The sequence below is a fragment of the Trachinotus anak genome, unplaced genomic scaffold (genome assembly GCF_046630095.1).
Source record: "Trachinotus anak isolate AG129_WGS33_773 ecotype Australia unplaced genomic scaffold, CSIRO_AGI_Tana_v1 ptg000039l, whole genome shotgun sequence".
In the NCBI taxonomy this organism is placed as follows: domain Eukaryota; kingdom Metazoa; phylum Chordata; class Actinopteri; order Carangiformes; family Carangidae; genus Trachinotus; species Trachinotus anak.
The window spans coordinates 4,089,532-4,102,889 of NW_027273890.1; the positions used below are offsets into that span (position 1 = coordinate 4,089,532).

Below are 13,358 nucleotides of genomic sequence, written 5' to 3' on the forward strand. Positions count from 1 at the left end.
ACACAACGTCCCTCCCCGGACGCTGTTTCTCCACTAGGGAACATAAGATTTGAGACACGTGTTTAGGTTGGTCTGTCAAATGTGTCCTGCGTGGAATTCACCTGCTGAAAGCTAGCCTCAACCTTTGCCACTTACTCTACAAAGGTGGCACAACTGTTTTGCCAAAGAGGCACTGGCTGACCTGAACTTAGTCAAATACACTTTATCACATGTCAATTAGCATCCTAGCATAAGCTTGGAGTGTAAAAATGGGTCACTTCCTTACCGGTTACCGTTGGCGTCATGGCCGTGGCCTTCACTAGCACTGTGCTCATTGCAGAGGAGAGCTGTTCTTGGACAGCGGGGAGGTCACTGAACTCAGACACTCTTAGAGCAAGACTAGGGTCATGTGTTATCTTCTGCAGCTCTCTACTGTCAGAGCCCCTCGTTCCAATGCCGATCACAGAGATGCCCTGTTGTTTGAGAGCAGAGGCTGGGGTATCTACACTGTCAAAAGACCTCCCACCACTTAGCAGGATCAACATCTGTGGAACACCTTGCAGGCGCCTACTCCCGGAGGAGTTTGTAAAGACATTGTCCCTGACGTGCTGGAGGGCTGCCCCGGTGTTGAGGGGTGCGCCTCCTTTGTGTCTCAGCTCTCTGACCGAATCCACAACATCCTCCTTTGTGGTGTATGTGTTCAGATAGAAATTGACCTCCGCATCTCTGCTGTACTGGACCACAGAGACACGGTCTTTGTTTTCTCCCACATTGAGTTTCTCCACCACTTTCTCAACAAAATCACGCATGGCAGGGAAGCCATTCCTTGTGCCCTCAGAACCATCCAGAAGGAATACGATATCCTTTTTGGCAGTGTCAACTGAGAAAAGACAGGAAGACAAGAAGTGAAAACCTTTGCCAAAAGTACACTCCTGAACAAATTATCACCGAGTGGTGGGCTGTCTCTTTCTTTCTGTTTCTTGCTTTTGTTTTTTCTTTTCTCACAAGCACCTACAGCTGGCCACTTCAATGTTAAACAGCAGGGAAGCACACCAGCACCTCTGTTCAAATGCACACATGCAAGCTAAACAAGTATCAAACTTCATTTCTCTCCCTCAGCGTAGGTGAAACAAGTCACTTGGCCCTCGAGGCGAGAGGCCGCGCTAGTTCACGTACCAAGTACAGTTGGTGATACCGCGGTGACGTCAGTAACCACAGTCTCCACGGAGGACTGGAGCTGCTGTTCCACATTGGGAAGGTCAGTGAATTCAGACACAGACAGAGCGTTACTGGGATGGTGGGCTATGTCCTGCAGTTCTCTGCTATCAGAGCCCCTGGTTCCAATTGTAAAGGTCAAGACACCCAGCCGTTTGAGAGCAGAGGCTGGTGCATCAACACTGTCAGAAGACCTTCCACCACTTAGCAATATCAGGACCTGTGGAACTCCTTCCAGGCGCCTGCTTCCGGCAGAGGCAGTGAAGACATTATCCCTCAAGTACTGGAGAGCTGCTCCAGTGTTGAGGGTTCTTCCGCCTTTGTGCCTCAAACCTCTGACAGTGTCGAGGATCTGGCCTTTTGTGGCGTACGTGTTCAGATAGAACTGCACAGTTGGATCTCTGCTGTACTGAACCACTGAGACGCGGTCTTTGTTGTCATCCACGCTGAGTGTCTCTACTACTCTTTGGACAAAGTCTCGCATAGCTGGGAATCCAGTCTTAGTGCCATCAGATCCATCCAACAAGAACACAACGTCCCTCCCCGGACGCTGTTTCTCCACTAGGGAACATAAGATTTGAGACACGTGTTTAGGTTGGTCTGTCAAATGTGTCCTGCGTGGAATTCACCTGCTGAAAGCTAGCCTCAACCTTTGCCACTTACTCTACAAAGGTGGCACAACTGTTTTGCCAAAGAGGCACTGGCTGACCTGAACTTAGTCAAATACACTTTATCACATGTCAATTAGCATCCTAGCATAAGCTTGGAGTGTAAAAATGGGTCACTTCCTTACCGGTTACCGTTGGCGTCATGGCCGTGGCCTTCACTAGCACTGTGCTCATTGCAGAGGAGAGCTGTTCTTGGACAGCGGGGAGGTCACTGAACTCAGACACTCTTAGAGCAAGACTAGGGTCATGTGTTATCTTCTGCAGCTCTCTACTGTCAGAGCCCCTCGTTCCAATGCCGATCACAGAGATGCCCTGTTGTTTGAGAGCAGAGGCTGGGGTATCTACACTGTCAAAAGACCTCCCACCACTTAGCAGGATCAACATCTGTGGAACACCTTGCAGGCGCCTACTCCCGGAGGAGTTTGTAAAGACATTGTCCCTGACGTGCTGGAGGGCTGCCCCGGTGTTGAGGGGTGCGCCTCCTTTGTGTCTCAGCTCTCTGACCGAATCCACAACATCCTCCTTTGTGGTGTATGTGTTCAGATAGAAATTGACCTCCGCATCTCTGCTGTACTGGACCACAGAGACACGGTCTTTGTTTTCTCCCACATTGAGTTTCTCCACCACTTTCTCAACAAAATCACGCATGGCAGGGAAGCCATTCCTTGTGCCCTCAGAACCATCCAGAAGGAATACGATATCCTTTTTGGCAGTGTCAACTGAGAAAAGACAGGAAGACAAGAAGTGAAAACCTTTGCCAAAAGTACACTCCTGAACAAATTATCACCGAGTGGTGGGCTGTCTCTTTCTTTCTGTTTCTTGCTTTTGTTTTTTCTTTTCTCACAAGCACCTACAGCTGGCCACTTCAATGTTAAACAGCAGGGAAGCACACCAGCACCTCTGTTCAAATGCACACATGCAAGCTAAACAAGTATCAAACTTCATTTCTCTCCCTCAGCGTAGGTGAAACAAGTCACTTGGCCCTCGAGGCGAGAGGCCGCGCTAGTTCACGTACCAAGTACAGTTGGTGATACCGCGGTGACGTCAGTAACCACAGTCTCCACGGAGGACTGGAGCTGCTGTTCCACACTGGGAAGGTCAGTGAATTCAGACACAGACAGAGCGTTACTGGGATGGTGGGCTATGTCCTGCAGTTCTCTGCTATCAGAGCCCCTGGTTCCAATTGTAAAGGTCAAGACACCCAGCCGTTTGAGAGCAGAGGCTGGTGCATCAACACTGTCAGAAGACCTTCCACCACTTAGCAATATCAGGACCTGTGGAACTCCTTCCAGGCGCCTGCTTCCGGCAGAGGCAGTGAAGACATTATCCCTCAAGTACTGGAGAGCTGCTCCAGTGTTGAGGGTTCTTCCGCCTTTGTGCCTCAAACCTCTGACAGTGTCGAGGATCTGGCCTTTTGTGGCGTACGTGTTCAGATAGAACTGCACAGTTGGATCTCTGCTGTACTGAACCACTGAGACGCGGTCTTTGTTGTCATCCACGCTGAGTGTCTCTACTACTCTTTGGACAAAGTCTCGCATAGCTGGGAATCCAGTCTTAGTGCCATCAGATCCATCCAACAAGAACACAACGTCCCTCCCCGGACGCTGTTTCTCCACTAGGGAACATAAGATTTGAGACACGTGTTTAGGTTGGTCTGTCAAATGTGTCCTGCGTGGAATTCACCTGCTGAAAGCTAGCCTCAACCTTTGCCACTTACTCTACAAAGGTGGCACAACTGTTTTGCCAAAGAGGCACTGGCTGACCTGAACTTAGTCAAATACACTTTATCACATGTCAATTAGCATCCTAGCATAAGCTTGGAGTGTAAAAATGGGTCACTTCCTTACCGGTTACCGTTGGCGTCATGGCCGTGGCCTTCACTAGCACTGTGCTCATTGCAGAGGAGAGCTGTTCTTGGACAGCGGGGAGGTCACTGAACTCAGACACTCTTAGAGCAAGACTAGGGTCATGTGTTATCTTCTGCAGCTCTCTACTGTCAGAGCCCCTCGTTCCAATGCCGATCACAGAGATGCCCTGTTGTTTGAGAGCAGAGGCTGGGGTATCTACACTGTCAAAAGACCTCCCACCACTTAGCAGGATCAACATCTGTGGAACACCTTGCAGGCGCCTACTCCCGGAGGAGTTTGTAAAGACATTGTCCCTGACGTGCTGGAGGGCTGCCCCGGTGTTGAGGGGTGCGCCTCCTTTGTGTCTCAGCTCTCTGACCGAATCCACAACATCCTCCTTTGTGGTGTATGTGTTCAGATAGAAATTGACCTCCGCATCTCTGCTGTACTGGACCACAGAGACACGGTCTTTGTTTTCTCCCACATTGAGTTTCTCCACCACTTTCTCAACAAAATCACGCATGGCAGGGAAGCCATTCCTTGTGCCCTCAGAACCATCCAGAAGGAATACGATATCCTTTTTGGCAGTGTCAACTGAGAAAAGACAGGAAGACAAGAAGTGAAAACCTTTGCCAAAAGTACACTCCTGAACAAATTATCACCGAGTGGTGGGCTGTCTCTTTCTTTCTGTTTCTTGCTTTTGTTTTTTCTTTTCTCACAAGCACCTACAGCTGGCCACTTCAATGTTAAACAGCAGGGAAGCACACCAGCACCTCTGTTCAAATGCACACATGCAAGCTAAACAAGTATCAAACTTCATTTCTCTCCCTCAGCGTAGGTGAAACAAGTCACTTGGCCCTCGAGGCGAGAGGCCGCGCTAGTTCACGTACCAAGTACAGTTGGTGATACCGCGGTGACGTCAGTAACCACAGTCTCCACGGAGGACTGGAGCTGCTGTTCCACATTGGGAAGGTCAGTGAATTCAGACACAGACAGAGCGTTACTGGGATGGTGGGCTATGTCCTGCAGTTCTCTGCTATCAGAGCCCCTGGTTCCAATTGTAAAGGTCAAGACACCCAGCCGTTTGAGAGCAGAGGCTGGTGCATCAACACTGTCAGAAGACCTTCCACCACTTAGCAATATCAGGACCTGTGGAACTCCTTCCAGGCGCCTGCTTCCGGCAGAGGCAGTGAAGACATTATCCCTCAAGTACTGGAGAGCTGCTCCAGTGTTGAGGGTTCTTCCGCCTTTGTGCCTCAAACCTCTGACAGTGTCGAGGATCTGGCCTTTTGTGGCGTACGTGTTCAGATAGAACTGCACAGTTGGATCTCTGCTGTACTGAACCACTGAGACGCGGTCTTTGTTGTCATCCACGCTGAGTGTCTCTACTACTCTTTGGACAAAGTCTCGCATAGCTGGGAATCCAGTCTTAGTGCCATCAGATCCATCCAACAAGAACACAACGTCCCTCCCCGGACGCTGTTTCTCCACTAGGGAACATAAGATTTGAGACACGTGTTTAGGTTGGTCTGTCAAATGTGTCCTGCGTGGAATTCACCTGCTGAAAGCTAGCCTCAACCTTTGCCACTTACTCTACAAAGGTGGCACAACTGTTTTGCCAAAGAGGCACTGGCTGACCTGAACTTAGTCAAATACACTTTATCACATGTCAATTAGCATCCTAGCATAAGCTTGGAGTGTAAAAATGGGTCACTTCCTTACCGGTTACCGTTGGCGTCATGGCCGTGGCCTTCACTAGCACTGTGCTCATTGCAGAGGAGAGCTGTTCTTGGACAGCGGGGAGGTCACTGAACTCAGACACTCTTAGAGCAAGACTAGGGTCATGTGTTATCTTCTGCAGCTCTCTACTGTCAGAGCCCCTCGTTCCAATGCCGATCACAGAGATGCCCTGTTGTTTGAGAGCAGAGGCTGGGGTATCTACACTGTCAAAAGACCTCCCACCACTTAGCAGGATCAACATCTGTGGAACACCTTGCAGGCGCCTACTCCCGGAGGAGTTTGTAAAGACATTGTCCCTGACGTGCTGGAGGGCTGCCCCGGTGTTGAGGGGTGCGCCTCCTTTGTGTCTCAGCTCTCTGACCGAATCCACAACATCCTCCTTTGTGGTGTATGTGTTCAGATAGAAATTGACCTCCGCATCTCTGCTGTACTGGACCACAGAGACACGGTCTTTGTTTTCTCCCACATTGAGTTTCTCCACCACTTTCTCAACAAAATCACGCATGGCAGGGAAGCCATTCCTTGTGCCCTCAGAACCATCCAGAAGGAATACGATATCCTTTTTGGCAGTGTCAACTGAGAAAAGACAGGAAGACAAGAAGTGAAAACCTTTGCCAAAAGTACACTCCTGAACAAATTATCACCGAGTGGTGGGCTGTCTCTTTCTTTCTGTTTCTTGCTTTTGTTTTTTCTTTTCTCACAAGCACCTACAGCTGGCCACTTCAATGTTAAACAGCAGGGAAGCACACCAGCACCTCTGTTCAAATGCACACATGCAAGCTAAACAAGTATCAAACTTCATTTCTCTCCCTCAGCGTAGGTGAAACAAGTCACTTGGCCCTCGAGGCGAGAGGCCGCGCTAGTTCACGTACCAAGTACAGTTGGTGATACCGCGGTGACGTCAGTAACCACAGTCTCCACGGAGGACTGGAGCTGCTGTTCCACATTGGGAAGGTCAGTGAATTCAGACACAGACAGAGCGTTACTGGGATGGTGGGCTATGTCCTGCAGTTCTCTGCTATCAGAGCCCCTGGTTCCAATTGTAAAGGTCAAGACACCCAGCCGTTTGAGAGCAGAGGCTGGTGCATCAACACTGTCAGAAGACCTTCCACCACTTAGCAATATCAGGACCTGTGGAACTCCTTCCAGGCGCCTGCTTCCGGCAGAGGCAGTGAAGACATTATCCCTCAAGTACTGGAGAGCTGCTCCAGTGTTGAGGGTTCTTCCGCCTTTGTGCCTCAAACCTCTGACAGTGTCGAGGATCTGGCCTTTTGTGGCGTACGTGTTCAGATAGAACTGCACAGTTGGATCTCTGCTGTACTGAACCACTGAGACGCGGTCTTTGTTGTCATCCACGCTGAGTGTCTCTACTACTCTTTGGACAAAGTCTCGCATAGCTGGGAATCCAGTCTTAGTGCCATCAGATCCATCCAACAAGAACACAACGTCCCTCCCCGGACGCTGTTTCTCCACTAGGGAACATAAGATTTGAGACACGTGTTTAGGTTGGTCTGTCAAATGTGTCCTGCGTGGAATTCACCTGCTGAAAGCTAGCCTCAACCTTTGCCACTTACTCTACAAAGGTGGCACAACTGTTTTGCCAAAGAGGCACTGGCTGACCTGAACTTAGTCAAATACACTTTATCACATGTCAATTAGCATCCTAGCATAAGCTTGGAGTGTAAAAATGGGTCACTTCCTTACCGGTTACCGTTGGCGTCATGGCCGTGGCCTTCACTAGCACTGTGCTCATTGCAGAGGAGAGCTGTTCTTGGACAGCGGGGAGGTCACTGAACTCAGACACTCTTAGAGCAAGACTAGGGTCATGTGTTATCTTCTGCAGCTCTCTACTGTCAGAGCCCCTCGTTCCAATGCCGATCACAGAGATGCCCTGTTGTTTGAGAGCAGAGGCTGGGGTATCTACACTGTCAAAAGACCTCCCACCACTTAGCAGGATCAACATCTGTGGAACACCTTGCAGGCGCCTACTCCCGGAGGAGTTTGTAAAGACATTGTCCCTGACGTGCTGGAGGGCTGCCCCGGTGTTGAGGGGTGCGCCTCCTTTGTGTCTCAGCTCTCTGACCGAATCCACAACATCCTCCTTTGTGGTGTATGTGTTCAGATAGAAATTGACCTCCGCATCTCTGCTGTACTGGACCACAGAGACACGGTCTTTGTTTTCTCCCACATTGAGTTTCTCCACCACTTTCTCAACAAAATCACGCATGGCAGGGAAGCCATTCCTTGTGCCCTCAGAACCATCCAGAAGGAATACGATATCCTTTTTGGCAGTGTCAACTGAGAAAAGACAGGAAGACAAGAAGTGAAAACCTTTGCCAAAAGTACACTCCTGAACAAATTATCACCGAGTGGTGGGCTGTCTCTTTCTTTCTGTTTCTTGCTTTTGTTTTTTCTTTTCTCACAAGCACCTACAGCTGGCCACTTCAATGTTAAACAGCAGGGAAGCACACCAGCACCTCTGTTCAAATGCACACATGCAAGCTAAACAAGTATCAAACTTCATTTCTCTCCCTCAGCGTAGGTGAAACAAGTCACTTGGCCCTCGAGGCGAGAGGCCGCGCTAGTTCACGTACCAAGTACAGTTGGTGATACCGCGGTGACGTCAGTAACCACAGTCTCCACGGAGGACTGGAGCTGCTGTTCCACATTGGGAAGGTCAGTGAATTCAGACACAGACAGAGCGTTACTGGGATGGTGGGCTATGTCCTGCAGTTCTCTGCTATCAGAGCCCCTGGTTCCAATTGTAAAGGTCAAGACACCCAGCCGTTTGAGAGCAGAGGCTGGTGCATCAACACTGTCAGAAGACCTTCCACCACTTAGCAATATCAGGACCTGTGGAACTCCTTCCAGGCGCCTGCTTCCGGCAGAGGCAGTGAAGACATTATCCCTCAAGTACTGGAGAGCTGCTCCAGTGTTGAGGGTTCTTCCGCCTTTGTGCCTCAAACCTCTGACAGTGTCGAGGATCTGGCCTTTTGTGGCGTACGTGTTCAGATAGAACTGCACAGTTGGATCTCTGCTGTACTGAACCACTGAGACGCGGTCTTTGTTGTCATCCACGCTGAGTGTCTCTACTACTCTTTGGACAAAGTCTCGCATAGCTGGGAATCCAGTCTTAGTGCCATCAGATCCATCCAACAAGAACACAACGTCCCTCCCCGGACGCTGTTTCTCCACTAGGGAACATAAGATTTGAGACACGTGTTTAGGTTGGTCTGTCAAATGTGTCCTGCGTGGAATTCACCTGCTGAAAGCTAGCCTCAACCTTTGCCACTTACTCTACAAAGGTGGCACAACTGTTTTGCCAAAGAGGCACTGGCTGACCTGAACTTAGTCAAATACACTTTATCACATGTCAATTAGCATCCTAGCATAAGCTTGGAGTGTAAAAATGGGTCACTTCCTTACCGGTTACCGTTGGCGTCATGGCCGTGGCCTTCACTAGCACTGTGCTCATTGCAGAGGAGAGCTGTTCTTGGACAGCGGGGAGGTCACTGAACTCAGACACTCTTAGAGCAAGACTAGGGTCATGTGTTATCTTCTGCAGCTCTCTACTGTCAGAGCCCCTCGTTCCAATGCCGATCACAGAGATGCCCTGTTGTTTGAGAGCAGAGGCTGGGGTATCTACACTGTCAAAAGACCTCCCACCACTTAGCAGGATCAACATCTGTGGAACACCTTGCAGGCGCCTACTCCCGGAGGAGTTTGTAAAGACATTGTCCCTGACGTGCTGGAGGGCTGCCCCGGTGTTGAGGGGTGCGCCTCCTTTGTGTCTCAGCTCTCTGACCGAATCCACAACATCCTCCTTTGTGGTGTATGTGTTCAGATAGAAATTGACCTCCGCATCTCTGCTGTACTGGACCACAGAGACACGGTCTTTGTTTTCTCCCACATTGAGTTTCTCCACCACTTTCTCAACAAAATCACGCATGGCAGGGAAGCCATTCCTTGTGCCCTCAGAACCATCCAGAAGGAATACGATATCCTTTTTGGCAGTGTCAACTGAGAAAAGACAGGAAGACAAGAAGTGAAAACCTTTGCCAAAAGTACACTCCTGAACAAATTATCACCGAGTGGTGGGCTGTCTCTTTCTTTCTGTTTCTTGCTTTTGTTTTTTCTTTTCTCACAAGCACCTACAGCTGGCCACTTCAATGTTAAACAGCAGGGAAGCACACCAGCACCTCTGTTCAAATGCACACATGCAAGCTAAACAAGTATCAAACTTCATTTCTCTCCCTCAGCGTAGGTGAAACAAGTCACTTGGCCCTCGAGGCGAGAGGCCGCGCTAGTTCACGTACCAAGTACAGTTGGTGATACCGCGGTGACGTCAGTAACCACAGTCTCCACGGAGGACTGGAGCTGCTGTTCCACATTGGGAAGGTCAGTGAATTCAGACACAGACAGAGCGTTACTGGGATGGTGGGCTATGTCCTGCAGTTCTCTGCTATCAGAGCCCCTGGTTCCAATTGTAAAGGTCAAGACACCCAGCCGTTTGAGAGCAGAGGCTGGTGCATCAACACTGTCAGAAGACCTTCCACCACTTAGCAATATCAGGACCTGTGGAACTCCTTCCAGGCGCCTGCTTCCGGCAGAGGCAGTGAAGACATTATCCCTCAAGTACTGGAGAGCTGCTCCAGTGTTGAGGGTTCTTCCGCCTTTGTGCCTCAAACCTCTGACAGTGTCGAGGATCTGGCCTTTTGTGGCGTACGTGTTCAGATAGAACTGCACAGTTGGATCTCTGCTGTACTGAACCACTGAGACGCGGTCTTTGTTGTCATCCACGCTGAGTGTCTCTACTACTCTTTGGACAAAGTCTCGCATAGCTGGGAATCCAGTCTTAGTGCCATCAGATCCATCCAACAAGAACACAACGTCCCTCCCCGGACGCTGTTTCTCCACTAGGGAACATAAGATTTGAGACACGTGTTTAGGTTGGTCTGTCAAATGTGTCCTGCGTGGAATTCACCTGCTGAAAGCTAGCCTCAACCTTTGCCACTTACTCTACAAAGGTGGCACAACTGTTTTGCCAAAGAGGCACTGGCTGACCTGAACTTAGTCAAATACACTTTATCACATGTCAATTAGCATCCTAGCATAAGCTTGGAGTGTAAAAATGGGTCACTTCCTTACCGGTTACCGTTGGCGTCATGGCCGTGGCCTTCACTAGCACTGTGCTCATTGCAGAGGAGAGCTGTTCTTGGACAGCGGGGAGGTCACTGAACTCAGACACTCTTAGAGCAAGACTAGGGTCATGTGTTATCTTCTGCAGCTCTCTACTGTCAGAGCCCCTCGTTCCAATGCCGATCACAGAGATGCCCTGTTGTTTGAGAGCAGAGGCTGGGGTATCTACACTGTCAAAAGACCTCCCACCACTTAGCAGGATCAACATCTGTGGAACACCTTGCAGGCGCCTACTCCCGGAGGAGTTTGTAAAGACATTGTCCCTGACGTGCTGGAGGGCTGCCCCGGTGTTGAGGGGTGCGCCTCCTTTGTGTCTCAGCTCTCTGACCGAATCCACAACATCCTCCTTTGTGGTGTATGTGTTCAGATAGAAATTGACCTCCGCATCTCTGCTGTACTGGACCACAGAGACACGGTCTTTGTTTTCTCCCACATTGAGTTTCTCCACCACTTTCTCAACAAAATCACGCATGGCAGGGAAGCCATTCCTTGTGCCCTCAGAACCATCCAGAAGGAATACGATATCCTTTTTGGCAGTGTCAACTGAGAAAAGACAGGAAGACAAGAAGTGAAAACCTTTGCCAAAAGTACACTCCTGAACAAATTATCACCGAGTGGTGGGCTGTCTCTTTCTTTCTGTTTCTTGCTTTTGTTTTTTCTTTTCTCACAAGCACCTACAGCTGGCCACTTCAATGTTAAACAGCAGGGAAGCACACCAGCACCTCTGTTCAAATGCACACATGCAAGCTAAACAAGTATCAAACTTCATTTCTCTCCCTCAGCGTAGGTGAAACAAGTCACTTGGCCCTCGAGGCGAGAGGCCGCGCTAGTTCACGTACCAAGTACAGTTGGTGATACCGCGGTGACGTCAGTAACCACAGTCTCCACGGAGGACTGGAGCTGCTGTTCCACATTGGGAAGGTCAGTGAATTCAGACACAGACAGAGCGTTACTGGGATGGTGGGCTATGTCCTGCAGTTCTCTGCTATCAGAGCCTCTGGTTCCAATTGTAAAGGTCAAGACACCCAGCCGTTTGAGAGCAGAGGCTGGTGCATCAACACTGTCAGAAGACCTTCCACCACTTAGCAATATCAGGACCTGTGGAACTCCTTCCAGGCGCCTGCTTCCGGCAGAGGCAGTGAAGACATTATCCCTCAAGTACTGGAGAGCTGCTCCAGTGTTGAGGGTTCTTCCGCCTTTGTGCCTCAAACCTCTGACAGTGTCGAGGATCTGGCCTTTTGTGGCGTACGTGTTCAGATAGAACTGCACAGTTGGATCTCTGCTGTACTGAACCACTGAGACGCGGTCTTTGTTGTCATCCACGCTGAGTGTCTCTACTACTCTTTGGACAAAGTCTCGCATAGCTGGGAATCCAGTCTTAGTGCCATCAGATCCATCCAACAAGAACACAACGTCCCTCCCCGGACGCTGTTTCTCCACTAGGGAACATAAGATTTGAGACACGTGTTTAGGTTGGTCTGTCAAATGTGTCCTGCGTGGAATTCACCTGCTGAAAGCTAGCCTCAACCTTTGCCACTTACTCTACAAAGGTGGCACAACTGTTTTGCCAAAGAGGCACTGGCTGACCTGAACTTAGTCAAATACACTTTATCACATGTCAATTAGCATCCTAGCATAAGCTTGGAGTGTAAAAATGGGTCACTTCCTTACCGGTTACCGTTGGCGTCATGGCCGTGGCCTTCACTAGCACTGTGCTCATTGCAGAGGAGAGCTGTTCTTGGACAGCGGGGAGGTCACTGAACTCAGACACTCTTAGAGCAAGACTAGGGTCATGTGTTATCTTCTGCAGCTCTCTACTGTCAGAGCCCCTCGTTCCAATGCCGATCACAGAGATGCCCTGTTGTTTGAGAGCAGAGGCTGGGGTATCTACACTGTCAAAAGACCTCCCACCACTTAGCAGGATCAACATCTGTGGAACACCTTGCAGGCGCCTACTCCCGGAGGAGTTTGTAAAGACATTGTCCCTGACGTGCTGGAGGGCTGCCCCGGTGTTGAGGGGTGCGCCTCCTTTGTGTCTCAGCTCTCTGACCGAATCCACAACATCCTCCTTTGTGGTGTATGTGTTCAGATAGAAATTGACCTCCGCATCTCTGCTGTACTGGACCACAGAGACACGGTCTTTGTTTTCTCCCACATTGAGTTTCTCCACCACTTTCTCAACAAAATCACGCATGGCAGGGAAGCCATTCCTTGTGCCCTCAGAACCATCCAGAAGGAATACGATATCCTTTTTGGCAGTGTCAACTGAGAAAAGACAGGAAGACAAGAAGTGAAAACCTTTGCCAAAAGTACACTCCTGAACAAATTATCACCGAGTGGTGGGCTGTCTCTTTCTTTCTGTTTCTTGCTTTTGTTTTTTCTTTTCTCACAAGCACCTACAGCTGGCCACTTCAATGTTAAACAGCAGGGAAGCACACCAGCACCTCTGTTCAAATGCACACATGCAAGCTAAACAAGTATCAAACTTCATTTCTCTCCCTCAGCGTAGGTGAAACAAGTCACTTGGCCCTCGAGGCGAGAGGCCGCGCTAGTTCACGTACCAAGTACAGTTGGTGATACCGCGGTGACGTCAGTAACCACAGTCTCCACGGAGGACTGGAGCTGCTGTTCCACATTGGGAAGGTCAGTGAATTCAGACACAGACAGAGCGTTACTGGGATGGTGGGCTATGTCCTGCAGTTCTCTGCTA

General features: G+C 49.8%; 1 protein-coding gene across 2 annotated transcripts in view; it reads right to left on the reverse strand.

Moving 5' to 3' along the window:
* Window positions 1-13,358, reverse strand: part of LOC139614842 (collagen alpha-3(VI) chain-like) — a 96,344-nt gene that overhangs the window by 51,539 nt on the left and 31,447 nt on the right. The window lies entirely within an intron of this gene.